Below are 17,015 nucleotides of genomic sequence, written 5' to 3'. Positions count from 1 at the left end.
CAAATATCAGTGTTGTTCTACAGTATAACCCACACACAATGGTCATGAAAAGGTACACACGTTACTGCACCTCTCACTCAGTTTCAGATACTAACCAGTAACACAGACTCACATCTGGCACAGAGCCAGAAGTCACCGTCCATACAATCTTCTCACAGCACTCTACATTATTGTCAATTTGCCTCAAGCCACCTCTCCTTATAGTCATGTTTCTTTGTCTTTGGGCTCTGAGGCAGAACCCTCAGATTTATCATTCAGCAAACCATCACAATATTCAGGGATCAGACCCAGAAAGAGGTTTAATCTTATGACTCTACTTCAATTATGTGAGTTGAAGCAGAAAAGAGAAAAATGCTGTTCTGATAGGAAGCGAAATTTGTTTTGTTACCTATTTTTACACCACCTGCAATTTGTAACAAGTGCACAGCATGTGTAAGAACTCCCATAGCAAGCAGAAGGCAACACTATGATTAAAAATGTGTAATGTAAGAAACTTGGACATTTGTCTAGGGACAGGAAAACTTAATGCTGGCCGAGTGATTTGATCGGTTGCACTTAGCTGTTGTCTACAGCATATAGTGCTCTATGGTGGCAGACAGTGAACCCTTAATTGGCCTTTATGGCAAGGAGCTGTTTGACTCAGTCCTCATGAAATTCAAAATTGTCTGTTAATTACTGAAATTTTTAATCCCATGTGCATTATTACAACTTCAACTCACAATGTGTCATAGCACCTAGGCTGCTTGTGCAGTTTTTGGGGTCTTCAGTTGATGGTAATGAGTAACTTTACATAAATTCCCTGAAAACATGGCCAAAACTAAAATTGTAGGTAAGTTCTCCTCAAAGTATGAGTAAGTTTTCAGAGAGAAGTGTTCCAATTCTTACTATCTTAACCAACTAATACTGTATGATGCTGATTGCCAGGGACTATGGAGATAGATTGGTGTGATGGCAGGACAAACATTGTGACACTGGTTTCCATTATTAGCCTGGAAGTTGATCTTTAAGTAACAACTTTATGTAATTCGCTTGAGAATTACATACCCAAGAGCAACAGTTTATAAGTAACTTTGTATTTTCATATAACATTCATTTCAGTGGATTAACTCTGCCGATAACACATAGACTTGTATTTATTTTTCTGAATCGATGACTTTTGCAGTCTGCTTCCTTCAACCCCACACACCAATGAACCAATTATTTTTCTCAGTACAGAACACTTATTAGTGTACTGCACTGACGTGGAGAATCAGAAACAGCTGACAGGCTTCATGATATAAGCTAGTTTTCTTAATGAGTCTGTTATTAGAGCAAAATCTATACAATAAGAATGTACGTAGTTTTTGTCAGTGTATGATATATTTCGAAAACTGGGCAAATACTGTTGTGAATAGTGTCAGTAGTTGTAACAGGAAATTTTCTTGTTAAAGATGTTTCAGATGAAAAAATGCAGGAAATTAGAATTCTTGTTTGTTAACACAACTTTAGCCATGTAAAACAGTGTGAGCTTGGAATAAAACTGTTTGTAATTAATGTTTTTGCTGATAAATAAAAAGCAAATGAAAAGTATCACTGCTGATGACACTGGTTTCAAAAAGTATGGCAAATTGTCAAAGCACATTTTTTTATGGTGAGAACTGGGGCAAAGTAATTGATGATACGATTCTCTGAAATGATTTGTAAGCTTATTTTTGTTTCAAGAATGAGATATTTAAATTTCACATATAGCAATCAGTTCAAAAAAGTACATTTTTTATTTCATCAGTTTTGATTTTGATTAATTTTGATATGAATTTCAGATTTGAGAGGCCTTATATGAACCATGGATCCCCCCTCCCTCCCCCCATGATCGATGGACCTTGCCGTTGGTGGGGAGGCTTGCGTGCCTCAGCGATACAGATGGCCGTACCATAGGTGCAACCACAACGGAAGGGGTATCTGTTAAGAGGCCAGACAAACATGTGGTTCCTGAAGAGGGCAGCAGCCTTTTCAGTAGTTGCTGGGGCAACAGTCTGGATGATTGACTGATCTGGCCTTGTAACGCTAACCGAAACGGGCTTGTGCTGGTACTGTGAACGGCTGAAAGCAAGGGGAAACTACAGCCATAATTTATCCCAAGGGCATGCAGATTTACTGTACGGATAAATGATGATAGCGTCCTCTTGGGTAAAATATTCCGAAGGTAAAATAGTCCCCCATTCGGATCTCCAGGCAGGGACTACTCAAGAGGACGTCTTTACCAGGAGAAAGAAAACTGGCGTTCTACAGATCGGAGGATGGATTGTCAGATCCCTTAATCACGAAGGTAGGTTAGAAAATTTAAAAAGGGAAATGGATAGGTTAAAGTTAGATATAGTGGGAATTAGTTAAGTTCGGTAGCAGGAGGAACAAGACTTTTGGTCAGGTGAATACAGGATTTTAAAGACAAAATCAAATAGGGGTAATGCAGGAGTAGGTTTAATAATGAATAAAGAAATAGGATTGCGGGTAAGCTACTACAAACAGCATAATGAACACATTATTGTGGCTAAGATATACACGAAGCCCATGCCTACTACAGTAGTACAAGTTTACATGCCAACTAACTCTGCAGATGGTGGAAAAATTGATGAAATCTATGATGAGATAAAAGACGTTACTCAGGTAGTGAAGGGAGATGAAAATTCAATAGTCATGGGTGACTAGAATTCGAGAGTAGGAAAAGGAGGAGAAGGAAACGTAGTAGGTGAATATGGATTGGGGCTAAGTAATGAAAGAGGAAACCGCCTGGTGGAATTCTGCACAGACGACAACTTAATCATAGCTAACACTTGGTTCAAGAATCGTAAAAGAAGGCTGTATACGTGGAAGAAGCTTGGAGATACTGACAGGATTTCACATAGGTTATATAATGGTAAGACAGGGATTTAGGAACCAGGTTTTAAATTGTAAGACATTTCCAGGGGCATATGTGGAATCTGACCACAATCTATTGGTTATGAACTGTAGATTAAAACTGAAGAAACTGCAAAAAGGTGGAAATTTAAGGAGATGGGACCTGGGTAAACTGACTAAACCAGTGTCTGTACAGAGTTTCAGGGAGAGCATAAGGGAATAACTGTCACGAATGGGGGAAAGAAATACAGTAGAAGAAGAATGGGTAGCTCTGAGGGATGAAGTAGTAAAGGCAGCAGAGGATCAAATAGGTAAAAAGACGAGGGCTAGTAGAAATCCTAGGGTATCAGAAGAAATACTGAATTTAATTGATCAAGGAAAAAATACAAAAATGCAGTAAATGGAGCAGACAAAAAGGAATACAAACGTCTCAAAAATGAGATCGACAGGAAGTGCAAAATGGCTAAGCAGAGATAGCTTGAGGACAAATGTAAGGAAGTAGAGGCTTATATCACTACGGGTAAGATAGATAGTCCCTACAGGAAAATTAAAGAGACCTTTGGAGAAAAGAGAACCACTTTTATGAATATCAAGTGCTCAGATGGAAACGCAGTTCTAAGCAAAGAAGGGAAAGCAGAAAGGTGGAAGGAGTATATAGAGGGTCTATACAAGGGCGATGTACTTGAAGACAATATTTTGGAAATGGAAGAGCATGTACATGAAAATGAAATGGGAGATACAATACTGCATGAAGAGTTTGACAGAGCACTGAAAGACCTGAGTGGAAACAAGGCACCGGGAGTAGACAACATTCATTAGAACTACTGACGGCCTTCGGAGAACCAGTCCTGACAAAACTCTACCATCTGGTGAGCAAGATGTATGAGACAGGCGAAATATCCTCAGATTTCAAGAGGAATATAATAATTCCAATCCTAAAGAAAGCAGATGTTGATAGATGTGAAAATTACCGAACTATTAGTTTAATAAGTCACAGCTGCAAAATACTAACGCGAATTCTTTACAGACAAATGGAAAAGCTGGTAGAAGCTGACCTCAGGGAAAATCAGTTTGGATTCCGTAGAAATATTGGAACACGTGAGGCAATACTGACTCTACGACTTATATTAGGAAATAGATTAAGGAAAGACAAACCTACGTTTCTAGCATTTGTGGACTTAGAGAAAGCTTTTGACAATGTTGACTGGAATACTGTCTTTCAAATTCTAAAGGTGGCAGGGGTAAAATACGGGGAGCGAAAGGCTATTTACAATTTGTACCGAAACCAGATGGCAGTTAGTATCAATGGGCATGAAAGGGAAGCAGCTGTTGGGAAGGGAGTGAGACAGGTGTGTACCCTCTCCCCAATGTTATTCAATCTGTATATTGAGCAAGCAGTAAAGGAAACAAAAGAAAAATTCGGAGTAGGTATTAAAATCCATGTAGAAGAAATAAAAACTTTGAGGTTCACCGATGACATTGTAATTCTGTCAGAGACAGCAAAGGACATGGAAGAGTAGTTGAAAGGAATGGACAGCGTCTTGAAAGGAGCATATAAGCTGAACATCAACAAAAGCAAAACGAGGATAATGTAATGTAGTCGAATTAAGTCGGGGGATGCTGAGGGAATTAGATGAGGAAATGAGACACTTAAAGTAGTAAAGGAGTTTTGGAATTTGGCGAGCAAAGTAACTGATGATGGTCGAAGTAGAGAGGATATAAAATGTAGACTGGCAGTGGCAAGGAAAGCGTTTCTGAAGAATAGAAATTTGTTAACATTGAGTATAGATTTAAGTGTCAGAAAGTCGTTTCTGAAAGTATTTCCATGGAGTGTAGCCATGTATGGAAGTGAAGCATGGACGATAAATAGTTTGGGCAAGAAGAGAATAGAAGCTTTAGAAATGTGGTGCTACAGAAGAATGCTGAAGATTAGATGGGTAGATCACATAACTAATGAGGAAGTATTGAATATGATTGGGGAGAAGAGGAGTTTGTGGCACAACGTGCTAGAAGAAGGGATCGGTTGTTAGGGCACGTTCTGAGGCATCATGGGATCACCAATTTAGTATTTGAGGACAGCGTGGAGGATAAAAATCGTAGAGGGAGACCAAGAGATGAATACACTAAGCAGATTCAGAAGGATGTATGCTTGCCTAAACTGACCAATCAATTGCTGCAAATTTGGTTTATAATACCATAACTCCTCTAAAACAATTACAGCAGCGGAATAATTAATCTTATTTCCATAAAATGTAATTGCTAATTCATCGATGCGTTCTTGACTGGTAGGAACATGGAAGGCGAGGCGCAGGTCGTCCGGGTAGTTTCTTATGTGGTCCCACTTGCCATAAAAAAATTCCAACGCAGACATTGGCTGTAAACAATAATCTTTATTTAGAACGTAACGGTACCTTTTCTTTTACAAAATGTCATGTACACTCTATTCCTTACAACAAACGTTACATATTTCACTTCACTTTGTACTACATCATTCTTTGCAGGTTCATCACCAGCAATTTCTAATCCAATATAAAATGGGTTAATTCCTTGAAATAAATTGTTTTTTGCTCGACATTGTGTTTCCAAATCAGTCCACGACTTTACTTTTGATATGTCTGCACTAATCTCAGGCTTTGAATACGTTACAAACTTAAACCTATTTTTTCTATTATATTTACGCCATGGGACTCCAGATGATCGTTCTGGTCTAAGACTGAACGGCCCAATTTTATTGCTGCATGCTATACGAACTTTCTCCAAAGCACCTTGGTCTTCAAATATTTTCTAATTAGCTCTATCATCCAGTGTCAAACGTTCAACTCTAACATTAATCCTATATACATATGTGACAACCTTATTAATTATTACTGATTCATACTTGTTAGCAAAGAACTTAAACTCATCTGTTATGTCATAATGTTTTAATGTAGTAAAGTTACTAGCATTTTCATCATATTTCTCAGTGGCGCCCATCTTTCCATACTCGAACCTAACACTATCCGATTGGGTATATTCTGTGCGCCACCTGCACATACGTCCAAAATACGGTTTAGTCAGAATCGTCTGTCGACGTATTAACCGCCTCGGGCGTGCAGCGCGACCCCTCCGGACCATCCTCATCCGACGAAAGGCAAATAACCTCCTCCGGGCTCTCAATATCCGACGAGTCCGACGCCACTTCCTCCTTCATAGATAAACAATGAATAATATGACAATCTGCGTGCACAACGTTCAACCGTGAAATTAAAGCTTCATCACCAATAGAAAACTCATTTGACACAAATATATGAAGAAGCTTGCACAGGATAGAGTAGCATGGAGAACTGCATCAAACCAGCCTCAGGACTGAAGACCACAACAACAACAATATTTGTTACAATAGTACAAGAATGTTGTGTCAATATCGTCCTTTCCATAATTTTCTGTAAGAGCAAGGTTTGAAACAGTGAAGACTAAAAGTCCGGAAAAATGATGTTGAAATATAATGTGTAGTAAAGATTTGCAGGTTAAATACACTCCTGGAAATGGAAAAAAGAACACATTGACACCGGTGTGTCAGACCCACCATACTTGCTCCGGAGACTGCGAGAGGGCTGTACAAGCAATGATCACACGCACGGCACAGCGGACACACCAGGAACCGCGGTGTTGGCCGTCGAATGGCGCTAGCTGCGCACCATTTGTGCACCGCCGCCGTCAGTGTCAGCCAGTTTGCCGTGGCATACGGAGCTCCATCGCAGTCTTTAACACTGGTAGCATGCCGCGACAGCGTGGACGTGAACCGTATGTGCAGTTGACGGACTTTGAGCGAGGGCGTATAGTGGGCATGCGAGAGGCCGGGTGGACGTACCGCCGAATTGCTCAACACGTGGGGCGTGAGGTCTCCACAGTACATCGATGTTGTCGCCAGTGGTCGGCGGAAGGTGCACGTGCCCGTCGACCTGGGACCGGACCGCAGCGACGCACGGATGCACGCCAAGACCGTAGGATCCTACGCAGTGCCGTAGGGGACCGCACCGCCACTTCCCAGCAAATTAGGGACACTGTTGCTCCTGGGGTATTGGCGAGGACCATTCGCAAGCGTCTCCATGAAGCTGGGCTACGGTCCCGCACACCGTTAGGCAGTCTTCCACTCACGCCCCAACATCGTGCAGCCAGCCTCCAGTGGTGTCGCGACAGGCGTGAATGGAGGGACGAATGGAGACGTGTCGTCTTCAGCGATGAGAGTCGCTTCTGCCTTGGTGCCAATGATGGTCGTACGCGTGTTTGGCGCCGTGCAGGTGAGCGCGACAATCAGGACTGCATACGACCGAGGCACACAGGGCCAACACCCGGCATCATGGTGTGGGGAGCGATCTCCTACACTGGCCGTACACCACTGGTGATCGTCGAGGGGACACTGAATAGTGCACGGTACATCCAAACCGTCATCGAACCCATCGTTCTACCATTCCTAGACCGGCAAGGGAACTTGCTGTTCCAACAGGACAATGCACGTCCGCATGTATCCCGTGCCACCCAACGTGCTCTAGAAGGTGTTAGTCAACTACCCTGGCCAGCAAGATCTCTGGATGTGTCCCCCATTGAGCATGTTTGGGACTGGATGAAGCGTCGTCTCACGCGGTCTGCACGTCCAGCACGAACGCTGGTCCAACTGAGGCGCCAGGTGGAAATGGCATGGCAAGCCGTTCCACAGGACTACATCCAGCATCTCTACGATCGTCTCCATGGGAGAATAGCAGCCTGCATTGCTGCGAAAGGTGGATATACACTGTACTAGTGCCGACATTGTGCATGCTCTGTTGCCTGTGTCTATGTGCATGTGGTTCTGTCAGTGTGATCATGTGATGTATCTGACCCCAGGAATGTGTCAATAAAGTTTCCCCTTCCTGGGACAATGAATTCACGGTGTTCTTATTTCAATTTCCAGGAGTGTATAAACCTCTTTTCTTAAGCTTCTCAGCTGATTTTCAGTCTCCTACATAAAGGAGAAAAGTTATGACTGTCTGTATGTATTGTTAATTTTTGCAGAAATTCTGATTATCAGCCTGGTATGTTGGACAATTTGGTGATATAAGCTGTTATTGCTGCTACATGATGGGAGAAATTGCTTTTCCAGTTTTCAAATGAGAGATGCATTAAGCTAAACTAATGCACAGTAATTAGACTGCACAAACAGTACACAGAAGACTGCTGTAAGCATTCACTGTCTGTGATCAGAAGCCACTAGAACTTGTAGGGCCAACTCATGCCGAGTGCGCCCAATAGGCACCATTATTTGCTGTCCCTAGATATAAGTGAAACTCAGGTGTAGGGCTTCATAGAAGAGAAGTAGCGCTACTTTGTGACAGGTAGTTTTGTAATATCCTACCTGTATACATTCAGTAGACAGAGGATAAATTGAATGACATGGAAATTCTGCAATTTCAGTACACCCTCAAGGTCAGTGCAGCTAATAACAATGCCGCACTGGAGCTATGTGCAATCACTTGATGTGACCATGAGGACGATTGAGGGCTATCAGACTGAATACCCAAGTAGGACAGTTCTCCAGAAGAAGACACAAGAACTAACAGCCCTCCTACAAGGGCTGCCATGGACATTTGATGATAAGACCGCATCAAGCACTGTTTGACCATGGATTCAATGTGCTACAGAAGCGTCATGATCGAACTGATAAGAAGTGACCTCCACTGTTCATCCTGGCAGTAGATATATCTGAGAACAGTACAGGCTTCAAGAACAGAGAGGATGTCATCTAAATGATCTTCATGCTGGGTATGCTAATGTGCTTTGACTTTTAAGGTGGAACCTCTCACAGCTGCATTCAGCACTAAATGTCAATGAATAGAGCACTTTACACAATAGTATTAAAATCAGGTGATATGTAGTCAGTGTGCTGGCAGCCATGACAGTTGCAGTTGCACCATAAGAAAGGTGGTCAGTGTCCTATCTGTGTTGCAGCCTTACAGCATGCAGAAATTCTGGAAATGGGATCCAAGAGGCAATAAATTATGAAGCGAATGTGAAGAAATCAGCAAGAAGAAGAGGCACGGGAAAAGTGGTGGAGAAGTGCGGCACCCCCTTTGGTTTGGACCATGAACTTGGCAGTGGCGTCTGCTCCATGTGCCCAGTTGTAACCAGTGATAGTGGTTGAAGAGCCAGCTCCACAGAGTTGAGCGAAGCCAGTCAGTGTCAGAACACAGACATGTGAAAATCATCAGAGTGGCAGTAGGTGGCAGGGAATTTCCATCTACTTTTGCATGTTATTTTCTTTGGATTATCAGCTTGCACCTGATTCAGTTATGTATACTTCCTGTTCTTTTTTTTTTTTGCCAGTGAATTCTTTAAAGACGCTGCAAAATTTCACGTGCTTTTTTTGGATCATAGCATTTTAAAAGTGGACATTGCTTGGACCCCTCACCTGTATCGTTTGGAATAGTCATCTGGATCACCATGATGAAGAATGATGTACCATGATTCCAGTCTGACCACACCAAGTTGTCTTCTTTGGACTTGAATACGCATCGATATGAGGGTTAGGGTCAATGCCTATGTTTCGCAAAACCAGTTGCTGGAAGTAAGTCATTCAGTCCAATTCACTCTTTAACATTTGGCATTATTGAACACACCCTCTAACCAGTACCATGTGTCCACATACACTGACTTTGTCTGCCTACCTCTGTTCAGCACCTATATTGTCCAGTACATCTCTAGTTACCGCCTGCATTTTCTTCACATTTTCTCTTTGTAGGCAGTAAGTGGCTCCTCCAAAATTGCAATTGTAGGAAGTGTATTTACAGGATTATTAGTATTTATCCATATGCAAGTATGATTTGTAGAAATACTCTCTTCTGCATCCAATGTAGTATTGTGAATGGCTCTTCCTGTATAATTTTATATGCCCAGTCATTGGCCCCAGCTACAGCAATCAGTCAGCAGCAAGTTACTGTCCTGTGTCAAGTGTTATTCTGTATTGACCTGTGGTGATATTTGCAGTCTTGTAAATTAATTTTGTGGTTTGTTTGGGCATAGTTTGTACATAGTCTTTAAAAATGAGATCATTATCAAGATAAAGACCGAGTTAGCAATATGAGGGATGTCTATTAATTGAATATTGTTTAGTCTGTAAAATAAATACCATGTTGCAGATGGTTTACCTTTCAGCACTGTGTAAGTTGTTTAATTTACTACGACTTGCAGCTTGTTCTGTTTAACACCAGCTCTGCATCAGGGCTAAAGCTTCATTACATTTCGTTCCCATCTGTGCTCTGCAATCACCTCAATCTGTGACCAGCTAGTCATCTGTATCTTTACCACAAATCCAGTAGCCTTGTGACTAGATCCCAGTAGCTCAAGAAGAGGCTTGCACTGTTCTCAAGTTTGGATTTGTTTTTTAAATTCTGCTGCACTTCACTCAGTGCTTTGATTATGGCTTACTTTAATCTTTTTTTAGCTGATCTATCTTTCCAAATTCCAGGCATTATCTTCATAATCCTTACAGGCATGTAATTTCATGCAGGAAGACTTTTGGAGGTCCTTCCATTCCACTGGACTGTCCTGCTGTCAGTGTTTGTGGCTGCTACATCATATTCAACAGATTACATCTTAAAATGTTTACCTAATATTTATGCTATAAGATCATTATTACGAAATTCCCACAATTCACTGTTTCTCATTTAATGTAACCAAGAAAACCAAGGCACCTACAGTCAACCGAATGACATCATAGCATCAGTTATTGACCCAGACAGAAACACACACACACGTGAGGCTGTAGCATGACAGTTCAGCACCATTGTAAATCAATGAGTAATGACCAAAGAACGATACGAAAAGGGTAACATTGCAACTCGCATGTACTCTATACATGCATTTACTGCCACAGTGTTTTACATAAAACAACAAATACAGGATGGATGGTGTGCACTCAGTGCAACTAATCACTGCACGACATATAAACATAACTTAACTATAGAATGTATGAAGAAAATTAATGCGAACTCGAATTGAAGCTTTACTTTGGTGTCAATTTTTATAAATTGACTTTCCTATTTTGAGCCACAAATGTAACTGCAGTTAACATAGAGAACATGCAATATATGAGTGGAAAAAATGAAATTTTCCCATATAATCATCTCTTCTGAAAAACAGGCTCCTCAGGCTGTTTAACTCAGTGTACTGCTGGTGTTATCATAAATATTTGTTGTAATATTGTTACCAATACCACTGTAAACTCAATTTGGAACCACACAAGGTTCAAGCTAGTTCTAGTTTATCTTGCCGCTTGTGAAACAGTTTCATCTCATAAGCAGTGAATGAGCAGGAATGTTCTTATGTGTATACTTGAAACAATTTCTCCATTAGAAATAAGAATTTGTAGACAATTGAAGTAATGTTTGTGTATCTAGAGAATGAGATATTTACTGCCTTTCTGTTCATGCTTCAGGTTGACTAAAATCGTTAATGAGTCTGTTAACACTGGATGTGAAGAAACACACCTGCAGGGAGTGACTTGTGAGGAGCTGGACATTGATGCAGAGAAATCGACACATGTTGTTGGTAGTGGATCTCTAAATCGAGTGTGTTTCTCTAAGCAGGATAATGCCCTATGTGCTAGAAATAATAACAGCTTCAAGGAAAATGAATTCACATGTAGTTCATGCAAGCAAACCTTTTTGTCAAAGTACAGTCTAATAATGCATGTATTTACACATATTGATGGTGTAAAACCACCTGTACATATCTGTACCACATGTGGTGAAGTATTTCATACCCATGATGGCTTGAGTAGACATTTAATGGTGGAAAAAAGGACTAGTGAAGAAGATAGTGAACAACATAGCACAGACTGTAATATCAAACGAAACAGATCTAATATTTTTCGGGAATCCTATAGTCAGTCAAGTCATTCTGTAACAAACAATGATGATAGACCACACGTATGTGACGTTTGTGGAAAATCGTTTGATGCGTTGCGCAGTCTTAAGAAACATTCTTTCATACATACTGACAAGAGACCACATAAATGCAAAATTTGTGGGGTTGCTTTTACTCGCTATTGTCATCTCAAGCAGCATTCTCTGTCACATACTGGCGAGAGACCGCACAAATGTAACGTTTGTGAGAAATCATTTATTCTGAGTAGTCATCTCAAGACGCATTCCATAATACATATCGGTGGGAGACCATACAACTGTGAGATCTGTGGGAAATCCTTTACGGCATGTGGTAGCCTGAAGAAGCACATGTTAATACATACTGGCGACAGACCCCACAAATGCCATGTTTGCGGGAAATCATATACTGTATCCGACACTCTCAAGCATCACTTATTAATACATACCGGGGAGAAACCTTACAAATGTGACTTTTGTGGCAAATCGTTTACAAGGTCACATAATCTTAAGGCTCATATTATACAACATACTGGTGAGGCATCACACAAATGTAATGTTTGTGGTGAATCGTTCACAAACTCTTGGAATCTAAATGTCCATACATTAATACACAATGGAGAAGAAAAACACAAATGCGATATCTGTGGGAAATTATTTACTAATCGTCGTGGTCTCAAGGCGCACAAATTAAGACATACTGGTGAGAAACCACACGTATGTAATGTATGTGGAAAATCATTTACAGAGTCTGGTGGACTGAGGAAGCATGTTTTGATACATACTGGTGAGAGACCACACAAATGTGTTGTTTGTGACAAATCATTTACCGAGTCTCGCTGTCTGAAGAAACATTACTTAATACATACTGGCGAGCGACCGTACAAATGTGACATTTGTGGCAAAGCCTTTACTCAGTCTGGTAGTCTGAATGCGCATAGGTTAATACACATTCACCATGGTACAAAAATATTATAACTGTGGAATATTTTAAAGAAATTTCGATAAGCTAGGGAGGTATGTTAATATAGAAGACAGATCTCACAAAAATATGTCACTGATCAGCTGCAAAAACTCCTTGAGATTTTTTAAGCAGTTTGTGCTGAAGACAGAAAACAGTAATTGCACAGAGGGAATTGTTCTAGATATTATTATGATTCTATATCAGTGCATTGTGGAGGGCCCTGATCATTGTCAGGTGTGCGTAGTCGAAAAATTTTTACAGGTTCTTGTGGAAAATCTTACATGTGGAAATGCAGACCAACTTTTTAAAGGTTGTATTTTGAGAGATAATTGTTGCGTGTGTAAACTGGCTAAAAGTAGCCCTTTGTATCCAGCCGTGTGTGTGTGTGTGTGTGTGTGTGTGTGTGTGTGTGTGTGTGTGTGTGTGTGTGTGTGAAGTGTTTGTTCTACTTGTGTTTATTTGTCTCTTGAAAGATCTAAATGAAAATTGAGAATTGTTTTTAATGTATGTACCCCTTGTATTTAACCTGTGTAGTTTTGCTGATATTGCTAATTATAATTTATCCTCATGTAAGGTAGTTTTGTAAAATATCAGTAGAACAGTCTAAACAGCGACTTCAGCATTGTACATATGGTCGTAGTATAAAAAATATATATACTTTCTCCTGCTGTAATAATCAGTGCACTTTTGGACACATTATTGAATTACATGTTTACGCATATATCAGTACATTATTTAAATTTCATATACAAAAGATAGTTTGAAGAAACTTTCTTTTGAGACTTCATTATTGATGTATGTGTGGGACATTGTAAACTTTTATTAGTTAATAGTTATATAATATTGTTCATTGTATCAACATTTGTGTCTGAAGGTTGCTTGTGTAAGTTTCTTTATTTATACATGTATAATAAGGCTTGATTGTTAGTATTATCTGAAGAATCTGATTCCACCTCATATTAATCAATTGTGGTGCTTTTCTATGACATGCCTTTGCAACCAACTAGCTGTGGAATACATTTCTGTTGAAATAATTGACAGTTCCATCAAAGATAGTTCTTTATTGTTTCTAAAAGAGTAGTATGTTTTGTAAATATAGGATAAAGTACTAAATCTGTCAGTTGCTATCTGTAAAATGGTATCTTCGGCTGCCTATGTATTGCAACCCGTTTTGATTTCTTATGTGGCAAGGGAAACAGAAATGAGTTTGATCCTGCTTGTCAGCCATTTGTCCTTATTGATTGGTAATACTTAGCCATTATGTATCTGCATTATGTAATGTGCATCTGGGTTTCCCTGGTGAACAAACACTGAAGTATCATGGTGCAATGTGCTGAGTATTTCTGGAGTGCTATCTGTGAAGCCTGGTTACTTTATAAAATTTGTTACCACCAAGAGTACCATTATAGCAGGTGAAAAGAAAATAGTTCTTCATTATAAGGATTGCTGGAAATTAAGTCATTACAGATCTAGTGATTTAAAGGTGACTTTTCCGTCAACAGCTTGTAATTTGATTTTAATAAACTATTCTGATAATTACATATCATATTCAATGCACATCATGAGTTCAGTGTTCCTACATAATTATTAGTTGATAATACCCACTGTACTTCATGTGTCCTCTTATGTAGTCTGTTGACTTCTGTTCATACGCCAGTTATACAGTCTCATTTTGTGTGGGGCATGAAAGCCATCAATGACAATTTTTGTTTACTGTGTTTTTGTTGCCAAAAGAATTGTGCTACTTCATAGAAAAATGGAGTATGCTGATCATTTCTTTCTTGTTCTCAAATATTGAAGTTTGTTCTGAACCTCTTTAAAATCATTTTAATTATATTCAAATGGTGTAGCTTCAGGAATGATTTTCTACTAGAGTGAGAACTTAATTCCTGGCAGGTCAGAGGTTACCCATCTAATATTCAAGTAAGTATATAATATGTAATACATGTCTTGTAAATTTGATATTTAACACATATAATATGTGTAAAAAGTTAAGTAGAATGGCTACAGAACATCTCTCATCCATTATTGAAAATTGGTGATGCATTTCTTAAATTTCCAATAACTTTTGCTGTGTTGAAAATGGATGACCTGGTTCGGTCATATAGTTAATAATACTCTCTGTCTTTACTGTAGCTTTCGAGATCAGACATACATAATTAGAAACTTTCATACTGAACTGTTGGTAGAAAGGAGCATTTCATCCATAGACAGCTACAAAGGGCCTAAACGGTTAGTGGGAATGTATAGAAATATCAATTTTGTGTGCAATTATGACATAAAAAGTTTAAGGGAAATGGAAATTACTTGTATATGTTTGTGGTTATAGATGCATACTTAAATATCATAATTGACTGAACTTTAAATATTTTGTCAATCTGATACGATTCTTGCCCTATTCTTTACTGTACATGTGGAATAAACATCAAGGCATTTCAAAAGCCTTTGTATTTGTCAGCGAAATATCTTGTGTCAAAAATAACATAAATAGTGAGTCCTTTGTTAATATTCATGTCGCAAGAAATATCGGTATCAGTGTGCTAAAGTTGACAAAAATTGTTTTCTTTCCAATCAAATTTTTCAGTAAATTTGATTTCACTTAATGCTTTTCGCTGTCTCTTTCAGAAATTTCGGATTCGGAGAACCATCTGTTATATCATTTTGTTGAAATATTAGACACTATTCTTACACCTGCTGGTGGAGACAACTTCAGATTGTTTCATTCAGAGTAAGTGGAAGAGTTACTGCATGCAATGACATGGAATAATACACCCTCTGTGTCAGTATTAGTATCTCAACGATCTGTCCCTTAGAAGAATAGTTGACAATAAAAAATGCTGTGAAGCTAATCCTGATAAGCAGTAAGACATAAAGCAAAGTCGAAATCATCAGAATGAGATCACAGGAAGACATATCACTGAAACACAACATAGCAGCCAGATATGGGGTAGAAAATATAAATGACAAGGTGGTGCGAGTTAACTAGTCAGTAGCACTCTAGGTATAAAGGGCGAAAAGTGCGCATTTGAGGGCATTGCTGCAGCATATACGGAACATAGCATGCTCCCAATGTGGGTATATAAGTATACTAAGGGCGTGGTTATCTGCTCTGATATAATGGAGATGGACCCCATGGAGTTGTGTGAAGAGTGGAAGATTGTGAGCATCACAGAGGTGCAGAATTATATGAGGAGAGTCAATGGAAAACTGGAAAAATTGGCAACGTATATTCTAACACTTAGTATTCCCTAATTACTGGAACATATCCTTGTCAGCTATATCTGCCTTAAGGTTCACCCATTTGTTCCTAACACCATGTGATGCTATAAATGTCAAAGATCTGGCCATACCATTATGGGATGTAACGGGAAGGCTACATGTGGCAATTGTGGAGGCCTCACTCACGAGTCAGGCACTTCTTGTACACTTCCTCCGAAATGTGTTAACTGCTCTGGGGATCACCCAGTGTGGATCATGAAGTGTGGGGTTTACAATGAGGAAAAGAAAATTCAAGAGTTAAAAGTACAGAGACGCATGCCCTATGGCGAAGCTAAAAAGGCTTTCAAAGCCATGTAACCACCGGTTTTTGCAGTTTCTTTTGCATCAGCCCTTAAAACACTAATAGCTAAGTGTGATGCCTTCATACAAATCCAGACCACAGATTCAGTACGAGCACATGCGCTTGTTACTGTACCTGTGAGGGGAAATGCTCCACTTGCAACTGATGTAGCTCAGAAGCCATCAGCAGTAGACTTACCATCTAAGCCACATACCACTCCCCAACTTCAGAAGTCACCGAAGCCATCCAAGCAACCCTGGCAGTCTTCTCCCCCTGTCAGTAAAGAAAAACGTCCTTCTAAAAGTAGTTCTAAGTCCCAGAAAGCAGTAGGTTAGCCTTCGGATCGATGAGTGCTCTTCCTTTCTGACAGCGACTATACTCTTGAAGCTACGGACCTCCAATCGGAGGAACTAGAGAATGCAGAACCGGTTAACGTTCCTCGTGACCTCCCCGGTAAATCACTGCCTCCAAGGAAGAAAGGAAAGAATCACTATTGCTAACCAATGGCTCCCTTAGGGCCTCCTGTGTTGCAGTGGAATTTGAATGGATATCGCTCACATTTGAAAGAACTGCAACTGCTGGTCCAGGATAAACATTTCTGCATCTGCATATAATAAATGCATCTTAAACTCACAGACACACCTACATTATGGGGCTACCACATATGCAGGAAAGACGATACTACTGTAGGCAGGGCTAAAGGTGGAGTGGCTATTTTTCT

General features: G+C 39.9%; 2 protein-coding genes across 10 annotated transcripts in view; both read left to right on the top strand.

The window, feature by feature from the left end:
• The window catches only part of LOC126426958 (uncharacterized), a 474,113-nt gene extending 459,877 nt beyond the window's left edge, over nt 1–14,236 (top strand). The window contains exon 9 of the transcript XR_007576468.1: nt 13,610–14,236. The gene's annotated coding sequence lies outside the window, so the exon portion shown is untranslated. The remainder of the gene's footprint in view (nt 1–13,609) is intronic.
• The window catches only part of LOC126426959 (zinc finger protein 726-like), an 809,906-nt gene that overhangs the window by 460,351 nt on the left and 332,540 nt on the right, over nt 1–17,015 (top strand). The window lies entirely within an intron of this gene.

This window comes from Schistocerca serialis, chromosome 11 (assembly GCF_023864345.2).
Source record: "Schistocerca serialis cubense isolate TAMUIC-IGC-003099 chromosome 11, iqSchSeri2.2, whole genome shotgun sequence".
Lineage (NCBI taxonomy): Eukaryota > Metazoa > Arthropoda > Insecta > Orthoptera > Acrididae > Schistocerca > Schistocerca serialis.
The sequence above is the reverse complement of the archived record's forward strand: the minus strand, read 5'-3'. Positions and strand labels throughout refer to the sequence as shown.